Raw genomic sequence first — 10,869 nt, forward strand, 5'->3', positions numbered from 1 at the left:
TGCAGGTCTCCTTTGGAGTGGTAAGTTTTTCAAGCCACAACCAGCAAGATGGTTGCAAGAGACCTGTGCCACTGAGAGTGTTTCACAAGCTGGATTTGCAGTGACACAGTGACAGTGCCCTCCTTCCAGCATTGCCCCTGGCCCAGACTCCTCTGCAACAGGCTCCAATGATGGTCTCCCATGAACAACCCCAGGGGAGACTGTACAGCTCTTCTGAACTACACTCTCTGTGTTTACTGGATACAACGGTCCAGTTTAGTTCACTTTTTAATCAGAGTAAAGTGCAGATGCTCCTGCTGGATAGTCTTTCTCATTATTTCAATAATCTGAATCTGTGATAGATGAGAATAACTAGAAAATGCTCCTTGCTACTGGTCTTCTATTTCTAAGAACAGGACTAGACCATCACTGCACCACCAAATCCTTCATTTGGAGCCACCTGCAACCACAAATTCAAGCTAAAACCTGCAGACCATCTACACCAAACAAAAACTGGCAGGAATACCTTCCACTCATCATTCCTGAGAACTGGCTCAGCAACTCGATAAGGGAAGTAGCATTCCTGACCCCTTCAAGATGAAAACACCAGTGAACTCCACAGTCAACAGCAAAGGAGCTGTTGCATCATTCAGACAGTGCAGATGAAGAGCAGCCACGGGAGCAGCCACAGCATTTTAAGATCAGGGAGCCAAGTCCTTGAAGATCCGCAATCCTAATTACCAGCATTTCCCAGCATAGTGTACTTTCATTTCTCACCCCAGCACTGGAAAGTGCAGGCAATCCTGCCAGAACATAAGCTCCAATTGAGTTCCCTGTGGGTTTACAAGAAGTTGACTCGGGGGAGCAAGAGAAACAGGTCAGAAGGGAGGGGAAGATGTTTCATTAACTGCAGAATTGCTAAAGACATGATGGTGTTTTTGAATAAAAAGTGTATTTAGCTAGAGAACAAGTTCCTCAAACTCCACAGCAAGGCAAAACAACTGAAAGAGCCCTTGAAGTCTCATTTGTGCTGCTCAGGAACTCAAGCTATGCAAATATTTTTAATATTACAATGAATGGCTGTTTCTACCTGCCAAGAAAAATCCTTGTCACAGCAATTGGCCAGCCTGGTGTGCCATAGCCAAAAGTCCCACAAGTGACAGGAGGAGATCCTGAAATATGTAGATCATTATCTTAGCTCCCCTCAAAATTCAACCCTCAGGAGCTCAGTGTGGAGGAGGCCAGACATGGCCCAATTAATCACCATCTGTCTCTGCTGAAGCTCTTACATCTCTTTGATACCAGACATAAATGTAGCAGGCTTGTGTGAGGAACACATTCACTCAGAATATAACTGACTATGAAAACAGAACTGTAGACAAGTGTGATTTGATCAAGAGACCAATTGCCAGTGCCTCGGATGCTACCTGGAACAAAACTAACTTTCAGCAGCTTCCTCTTCTTCTCTTCAGCAACTCTGACCAGTCTGCAGCCTACTCCTTCCCTGGACTTCATGTTTTGTCCTGGATTTACAGCGTGGTCAGATTCAGATCTGAACCACCTTCACCCCATCCACTGTCCCCTCTGCAAATGCATCCAGGGATAGATGGCGTGAAAGAAGACACAGCCAATGCTCCCGTATTTCACATATCCCTCCCCAGTCGCTGCTGCCATTCGCGCTGTGCTGTGGTCACTATAAAATCCTGCAGCCACAAAACATCCCCCAAATGCCCGTCTGGAGCCCACGCGGCTGCAGTGATGTTTCTTCCCGCTAGAGGGGAGGGCAGGACAGGGATGTGCCCGCTCAGGTGCCGCTCCAGGGAGGAACAGGCTCCAAGGGGACACGGCCCCAGCACTGACACGACCCCCAAAACCAGCACCTCCACGCTTGCTCGCCATTTCCAGCGTATTTCCAAAGGCGAAGAAGTATTGCTGCCAGTACAACAATTCATCAGCCAAGACGCGGCTCAAACATTCCTTTCCGAGGACATCTTTGAGAAGGAACATGCTCGGACAGCATCCTTGCATAGTGAATGCCGCCGTTTGGAGGTGTGACCTGTGACACCACTCCGGCTGTCTTTTACAGCTCTCTTTGCACAGGTCGTGGCAAAAATTTGGGATGCTGCCCCAGCTCCGGGTTCCCTGTACACCTGTGATGTGACCACAGAGACAGACCCAAGGGATGGCAGATTCCACAAACTCTCCTTGGAGATTCCTGATGCTGGATTGCTCCAGCCTCAAACCAGCCTCCTCCACCAGCCTGCACAGACGAGGAAGCTGAGCAGCACTGATGAGCTCCAGAGGGAGTCATGCCCTCCTTTCCTTGACCAGAAACAGAGGCCTCAGGGGAAATGGAAGGAATGAGTCGCATAGCTCTAAACTAGGCCACGATATTAAATGAAGTTTAAAGTGGAAGATGAAAAATTCCATCTCTGCTCCTTTCAGGCCATGTAGGACTGAATATGCAAAACATTAATCCTGTTTGTGCTTTGATCCACTGCCAACTATCTGTCATCAAAAGGGCAAGGGAGAGGAGAGAAATTTTGGAGTGCTGTTCTGTTCTATACAATGGGAGTCACTCCATGTCACACAAACAATTCTGCTTGTACAAATCTCCTTTTTGCAGACTGATGTAATGATAAACAAGATTTAATCTCCACTCGTATGTACTGGGACTGGAGCTGTCTGCCTGGATTTAACATCAGGAACATCACAACAAGTTCTTGTACTGTAAGATATGATTATTAGCCTAAGTCATGCACCCAATAACCACTACATTTCTATTAACCAAGGAACATTTCACACAGACTACACCCTAAAAATACATCTTTCAAACCTTAAAAGGATTCCCATTTAATAACTGCTATGTATGATTGTATGCCAACATACCTGACTGTATAGACAATGCCTGGGAAGTGGTTTTATGAGGAGTGAGTGGTCACAGCCAGTAAATATCAAAAGAGCACCAACAATTTCGAGACTTTTCACCCCTTAAGTCAACATCTTGCTTGTAGCTGTGAGGTGAACACTTAGACATTACAGAATATTAGTTAATATAGATCCCCCAAACCCACAGCAACATTTAGATGTATCCATGCCATCAGAGGGGCTTTTCACTTAACATGGTCAAACGTCCACCACATGGACAGATTTGGACTCAGTCTCAAAGGAGGAACTACAAAGACAAGGACTGTAATTAAATGAGCAGTCTCCCAGATCCCTGCCTGCTCTTTCCCTGGCTACATCTCGTCCAGTTGTTCAGACACACACTAAGTGCCTCTGAGCTGAACATGACCTTTGCTGGGAAGAAGGCAGCTGCTTTAGTCAAATGAGAGGCTGTGCAACCAGGCACTGATCCAGTCATTAAACCATGCAAATGCTCCTTTCACAGCATCCACCAGTGTCCCAGTGTCCCTTTGTATGGGCTACAGCCACACACAGTGCACACTTCTCCATACGGGAGCTCTCCTCATGTGCCAGCAAATATTAAGCAAGTCAGTACAAAAGCCACCCTCCCACAACTATTTGCCAATGCATGGATAACCCAATCTGGTCAAATCTTGCAGAGGGTGCCACTGCTGCAGCCACAGCCTCTCCTCTAATGCAACACAAGGCACACAGAGGCACACAGAGCATCCACTGGATGATCAGATTCCTTAGAGCTCAGTCAACTCCTGACACAGACACGTGGGATGCCCTGGGGTACCCAACATCTGCACAGAACTGGCACCAGATACCCAAAGAAGCAATTCATTAGAGGCTTATGAAGTCCAAGGGATGAAGATCTGTACAGGGACATCACACAGAACTGAAGTTCAACGCCTTCCAAAATGAAATATTTAATAGATTTCTGTTTCTGCAGACACTGCACAGAACTGGTCCTATCAATAATCTCAAATCATCTGCTAGAACAAAGCAAGACAAATGTTTGAGTTGCACTGCCAAATATCTATTACACATTTCTGTAGCAGAGGGACTTTCCTACAGTAGTCTGAGTTGTATCAATCTCTTAAATAAACTGTGTGAGCAAAAAGCCCACACATGCTGCATTTGCAGTATGGCTGAAGTGCCAGCAACAACACTGCCTAGGAAAATGAAACAAGCACTGACTCCAAAACCTGGGTTGATAAAAGGTTCCCTTTTTTCTTGCAAGAAGCCCAAGACTACACACAAATTCAGTGGGGGTTGAGGGGAGATGCAAAACCATACCAGGTACCGCTTCCAGTCTGACCATGTCTAGTAGTAGTTCAACCCTTTAAAAAGGGTCACTTGGCCACCAAAAAATGGGCATCCAGAGTCTGCAAGTTCCAGATGGAAAACCAGAAATCCGCAGCACTTTGTGTGAACGGTCTGCCTGGGGAGGTGGTGGAGTCACCATCCCTGAATGTGTTTTAAAAAACACTGGATATGACACTCAGTGCCATTGTTTAGTTAAGGTATTAGGGCATTGGTTGGACTCGAGGATCTTGAAGGTCTCTTCCAACCTAGTGATTCTGTGATTTACTCAGTGTATTCTGGAAACCATCAGTGTGGTAGCAATGTGCAAGTACTCATCAATAGAGGATAGGTCTCAAAGCTGAACTGAAAACCAATTCACTTCAGACTTCCTTGGTCTCTAGAGGTGGCTAACCTTAACCATGAATAAAAATGATGAAACTAAATAATAAACTCACCTAGCATGATCTACAGAGGAAGCTCAATGCTACATTTTGAAATACTTATATCTGCCATCAAACACATTTTAAAGTAGAAGCTGCTACCAGGAAGCCTTTGACATAAAAGTTCTTCAAAAAGCTGAGCAAACCAGGCCACAAACGAGAAAGGGGAGAACTGCACTGTGTTTTGCATAGAGCTTTTACCTCTCCTGAGCCATAGGGATAAGGGATAAACAAGCATTTCTCCAGCCGTTGTTCTCTCACCCCTCACTATTTGCATGAAATGTTTTGAATTAACATTTTCCTCCTCACATGTCTTCTGGATCTGAGGTTCCACATAAGCAGTAGCTTTCTGCAGCCAAGTGTTCATTCAGAGGCTGGCATTCCTTCTGGATTGTTTTCTGTATCACTTTGCTATGTCAGTAATTGGTATATTTAGGTCAAAGACATTGTGCTCCTGCTCACGAGAGAGAAAAAAAAAAAAACAAGTTCCTTATCAAAGCTTTCATCTTCCTGCTGGAGCAAAGAGATTTATGCAAACCTTGTTTAGATTAGCACTCACTAAAAACTGCAGAACTAAAACTCAGACACTTCAAGACAAAAATTACAAGCCTTCAACTGGTGCAACAAGAGTTAGGATGAGAAATACGGTGTGACACAGCCTGCTACACTACACCACAAGAACAGATTAAAAAGCAGATTACTGTCAACTGAATTTCTGCAGTGAAATCAGCCTGCCTGATGGGGAGTACAACAGCTTTTGCCTTAATCAGAGACCCACCTAAAGGGAAGAAAAAAAACCCCATATATTGCAGATATATATTCACCTTAAATGTCCCTACATCAAATGCGTATTAATATAACTTCTCTCATTAAAACTGTGTAGTAGCACATCATCTCTAGCCACTTACAGACACTTAGGAAAAAAACCCAGCAGAACTACTGTCTCCCTGAATAGATCTTCCCTCTGACTTTCAGAAGGTCTTTCAACACACTGTAAGTAAAACAGAAAAGACAGGTATTTAATTGGTAATTATGGTGCTTTGCTGGATTTAATGCCTACCAGAACCCTAAAGGTATCTGCTTAGTCTCCTTTTAGGCAAAGCTAATGACATTGTCCACTGGAAATCTCAGAATCTAGGAGCATTTGTTTCCCTACAACAGTAACAAATGCTTATGGTGAAGGACCAAGTGTGAGAAGACTCACTGGCTGTATAAACACAGGCACTGGAACTCCAGTTTTCATACTGGAAACTGTTGCTGATGTCAAGGGTATAGTTTGACTAAGACCAAGTCAAAGATATGCGTGTGTACACTGCTGAATCTCAGGGCAGGGCTTCTACACAGCCAAACAGTCTGTGAATAAAATGAAATCCCAGCTCCTCAGGTAAACACAACAAGCAGCTGTTCATTATCCACTCATGCAGGCTGACACATTTACATGCATGAAATTGTCCCTCTGCAATTATGCAGGATGGACATTCACACCTCAGACCCTCTCCAGTCACTGCCTGTTAAAAACACAGACCTTACTCAACCTCCCAATGCCCTCCAGAACTTCCAGAGCAGCCCTGGCCATGCACCTCCTCACCCACAGGGCTCACATCTTCACCTCTGAAGCTGGGCCTGTTTCCAGCTGGAGAGAGAGAGACTCTCCTCAACTGCTGCATTAAAAAAGTGGCAGCTAGAATTAAACAAGGTTGAAGGAGCCTGAAAAGCAAACTGGCTAATGAGCCATATGCAGGGAAGTTGGAGAGCTGGATCTGCAGCTGATACTCTTTAACCATCCATGAGCAATAGGAAAGCATTACAAGGAATAAGGACATAGATCAGACATGACCAGCTTCTGGGTTAAATTACTTTCCCATTGACACAAAAAAACCATTTGAAAGTGTTTTTAAGAAAGGAAAATATTTGGTTTTCACTCATGCTGAAAGGCTATTTTAGGAGGAGGAGGGTGGAAGGAAGGGAGGTACACGGCAAAGGGAAGGGTCTTTGTCTTGCAATCAGAAATCTTCCTGTTAGCATCTAGTTTACCTTGGTGCACGCTCATTTGTATCCCTGCAGGAGTTATCTCAATTAAAAATCAGGGAGTTATTCTAGGGCTCTGATCAAGTTGTAACTCCAGAGCTTTGACTTTTCCAGTATGTACAGTAGGGTCACTAAAACGATGCTGATCCACCTGCAACATACATGAAATATGTTATTCCCATAATGGAACAATAGAGGTATTTGGATACCGTTCCTACTTCTGTCATAGCTGTGTCCATAAAATGAAGCTGTGCCAGCACAGCCCTCTTGCTAGAAGTCCAATTCCTGGTCAGCAGCAGCAGCACAACCAGGTAGTTTTTTCATTTTGATATCTTGCCTCAAATTCCACAGATCAAAGCATACGCAGCCATCCCTGAGACACGTTTCAGCTGCACCTTCACCCCACACCAGCTTGTAGAGCCCAGGGGCTGCCTGTAACACAAAAGTATCCTTCTCCCTGCCAGAATGCTACAGGAGACTCTCACATACTCTAAGATCCAATCCCTTCAAGTCCCTGTCAAATCTCCTCTTGACGTAAGAAGCACACAACACAGAGAATTAGGAGCAGCGCATAAATCTTTGTGACCTACCCAAAATAAAAGCACCAGCAGCCAGGCCACTCAGGGATCTTGGCATGTTGCATCAATAATTAAGAGATGATTCTCTAGATGAAAGATATTCTCAAAGGGGGAAGTTATTTAACACCTATGAAGATGAAATAAAGACTCTGAAAAGAGAACAGAGCAACACGCAGTCTTTGCAAATTCCACAATGCCCAACCTTTAAAAAGCAGAGAGGAAATAATTAATCTTTCAAATTCTTTACATTGCTTAACCTGAATCTGTGTTCAACGGTATAATTACGAGTTGCAAATTATTACCTAGCATTTGTGAGAAAAATAACAAAAAAAAGGGGTATCCAAGCAACTACATTGTACAGCGTGTCTGGATGCAGCAGCATCTGCGTTGGCACTTGCAGGCTGCTATTGCATAACCCTGGATTCAAGCAGGAGCACAGCCGGGGAGGCTCTGCTCTATTGCAGTGACATATCCAGAACTGAAGTGGCTGGTAGAGCTTTAACAGCAGGAGTTTAGACTCTAGATCAGAACAGGAATTGGCAGCAAAGTCCCTTCACCTCTAGCCTCCGTTTGGGTAAGGAAAAACCCCCAAGTGTTTCAGGCAAAACTTCAAAAGGAATTGCTGGGACAGCTTTCTGTGCATGCAGGACACAAAGCAGAGTCTGTGGAGAGCAGAGGGAAAGGAACGCCTGAAGATATTCTCTGGCAAGACGCTGCAGAGAGAATCACAAGGTACAGAGCGTACTCCTTGTACGCTCCCTGAGGTGCACAACAGCCTCCCAGCTGCCCCACTTCTGGCAGGGGACTACTGCTATTAGAACCAGGACATAACAGTTATACACTACTCGGATTCACTCACTTCTTCACAAAATACTCCCAGGTATTAGTCTCACGTGGTTGGAATTAAAGCCAGAGCAATTTTCTTGCCTGACACAAGCTGTCTTATAGGCTCCTGCATGCTGTTTCTCTGCAGTAGGGTTCTGCCTACACTCTTCCAGCACACCATGCCTACAGCAACTGGAGATCCAAGGAGGGGAGTTTCTGAGGGACCAAAAGCAAGGCAGTAAATATAACACCTCCTCAAGAGAGGCTGAAGAGAAAAAAGAAAAAGGAAAATGAAGCTAGGGAGTAGAACAGGGTTTTCTGGATGAGTCAAATACTAGCAGAACAATGTTGCATAACGAGTGCCCCTTGACTTTTATTATTTCTCCCAGCCAGCTCCTCCAGAAATTTATTTGTTATTGTTTATTTGGGTATCAGTCCAAATTGCTGTGGGAGGAAAGAAAAGGAGAAGAGGATATGCTGTCAAGTTATTAATTCTAGCACTGTAGTCATTTAGCACTCTCCCACTATTAACAAATCAGTGTCCTGTTTACCAAAACACTCTCTAGAGCCAGCCTGAAAGTTAAATGCAAAACCAGATGTTAATTAGCCTCTTGCAAAAGTGACTCCAGCACTGTTTCTCCTCAGTCAGGATGAATTCTGCCTTTGCTTATTTACCCACTGCTCTGTCCAGACCAGCAGTGCCATGTCACGTCTCTCTGGAGCAGGCAGGAGTCGGGGAAGCAGGAGCCCAGCAAGCAGCACATAGCTGGGAGCATCACTCTTGAAATTTAAGCCTCTGCAAAATATTACATTGCAATAAAGGCCAGGCTGTGTCAAAAGCCAGGAGCGACTGTGGCCACCAGTCATCCTCCCATTCTCTCAGGATAGAAGTCACTCTTCTACATGAGAACATCAGTAGCAGCATAAAAGCTGTACTCAAGCAGAATGCAGGGTTATGTTTGGTTATTTCTCCCTCTCAGGAAGGGAGAGCCACTGGCAGCAGGTACAGCTTGACCTGTCAAAGGGACACTTCCATACAGCCACCTGCCCTCACTCTGTGCCAAACCTGGCTGTTTCCTGGGGCAGGAATGCTTGAGGCAGAAGCCCACTGTCCAGAACAGCCTTTAACAGAAGGACACAAACACGGTGCCAAAGGCAAAGGAACCACATTAGTCTTGGCACAAGCCTAGATTTGCCTGACCCCAGGAAGTTCAGTGGATGTATCAGATTTGCAGCCCTGTGGTACTTGTCTGTATAATCCCAGCCTCCTTTGTGCCATCTGTTTCCCCTTCGGCAGACTGGCCATTAGAGACTCTGTGCTAAAACTCACATCTCCTTAGTAACAGGTTTTTGTTGATCTCCCCCGCATCTCCAAATCTTTCTATCAATCCAGTAATCTAGCAGGATTTTCCCTGCAGGGGATACATAACAGCATCAGGGGAAAAAATAAATATATGGGACAACAGAAACACTTTAAGGCAAGGGTAGAAGGTGTAAAAGGGGAGTGCATGAAGCTACAAGAGTTACAAATCTATGGAAACCAGATGTTCTCATTATACTGGAGCAAGGCACCTTGCATACCTTCCCAGTGCCACGTGTGAGATCTCATCTAAGCACTCAGTCCTTCCTTTTTTTCTTAAGGAGTTGCCAATTGTGAACAATTTCTCATTAATACACAAGTCTTCAGATAAAATACCCTACACAAATCCTGCATCCTTAAGACCATCTTCTCCAAGATGTCAAAGGTAAAAACACTGCCAATCTCAACGCTGTGCAGGTAAGGAAGGACTGTATTCCCCGTCTATAGTCTATAGAGACTGTCTCTCTTACCGCAGATTTTAAATCACTGATTGCTGGCTGCTTTTGGTTCTTAATCCCTAAATCCCCACACTCTCTTCTTGAGGTTAATCCTGTTAAAACTCTCCTTTCCCTTTGGCTAGTGCCTTGTATAAATAACCACCTGAAGAGCAGAGCTGCACAAGCCAATGTTCAGAATATGGCTCTTCCCAGAACTCTGTCCCACTGCAAGAGACAGTGTAAAGTTCTTGTTGCTGCCTATGCCAGAAAAGGAAATCAAGATTAGCTAGGTAAAGGCAAAAGGCACTCCTTATGGATTGTTTAAATCAGCAGGAATCAATCATCCAGTCCAATCCAAATCCCCTAGCTGCTTTCTGCCTTAAGATAACTAGAAACAGGTTTATGTTATACTAAGATAAAGCAGCCTTAAACCAGAGTAAACCCTTATGCAAAAACCTCCCCTTTTTGGGAGGAAAGGAGAACTTGCCTTTGAGGTCGGCTCTAAATGAGCTACAATTACAGCCATATAGGCCATGTGGGATTTGGAAAAGCAACACGGATCAGCGAAAGAAAATCACCTCTGTAGACTCTGCCTGGCTGGTCTGGCCCAGGCAGTTCCCTTGGCACTGAGCCTGTGGGCAGGAGAGCAAAAACAGTGCTAGGACACCCTCAGCCTACCAGGAGAGGCCAGTGCCATACACAGTCTGGCACATGCACACCACGAGGACAGTCTCACTATGCACAAAACATCAACCGTCTGACCCAGCAATGATGTGTATTTGCTCAGTAGAAAAACAAAACACACCCAGTGAAGGCACAGAGAAATTTGACTCATATAGTGCAGAGAAAGTCAGGACAGGTGAGTAAATGAAAGTGTGCCCTTTTCTGACAGGTGAGACCCCACCCACTTCCAGTGGCACTTGTGCCCCTGGGAGAGAGCTCTGCGTGGTACCATCCTCTGGGCAGGAAGTGACTGGGTGCAAGAGAACTCCTTAGACTGGGAC

At 45.0% G+C, this 10,869-nt stretch overlaps 1 protein-coding gene across 2 annotated transcripts in view; it reads right to left on the reverse strand.

The window, feature by feature from the left end:
• Positions 1-10,869, reverse strand: part of SSH2 (slingshot protein phosphatase 2) — a 91,721-nt gene that overhangs the window by 63,856 nt on the left and 16,996 nt on the right. The window lies entirely within an intron of this gene.

This window comes from Parus major, chromosome 19 (assembly GCF_001522545.3).
Source record: "Parus major isolate Abel chromosome 19, Parus_major1.1, whole genome shotgun sequence".
Lineage (NCBI taxonomy): Eukaryota > Metazoa > Chordata > Aves > Passeriformes > Paridae > Parus > Parus major.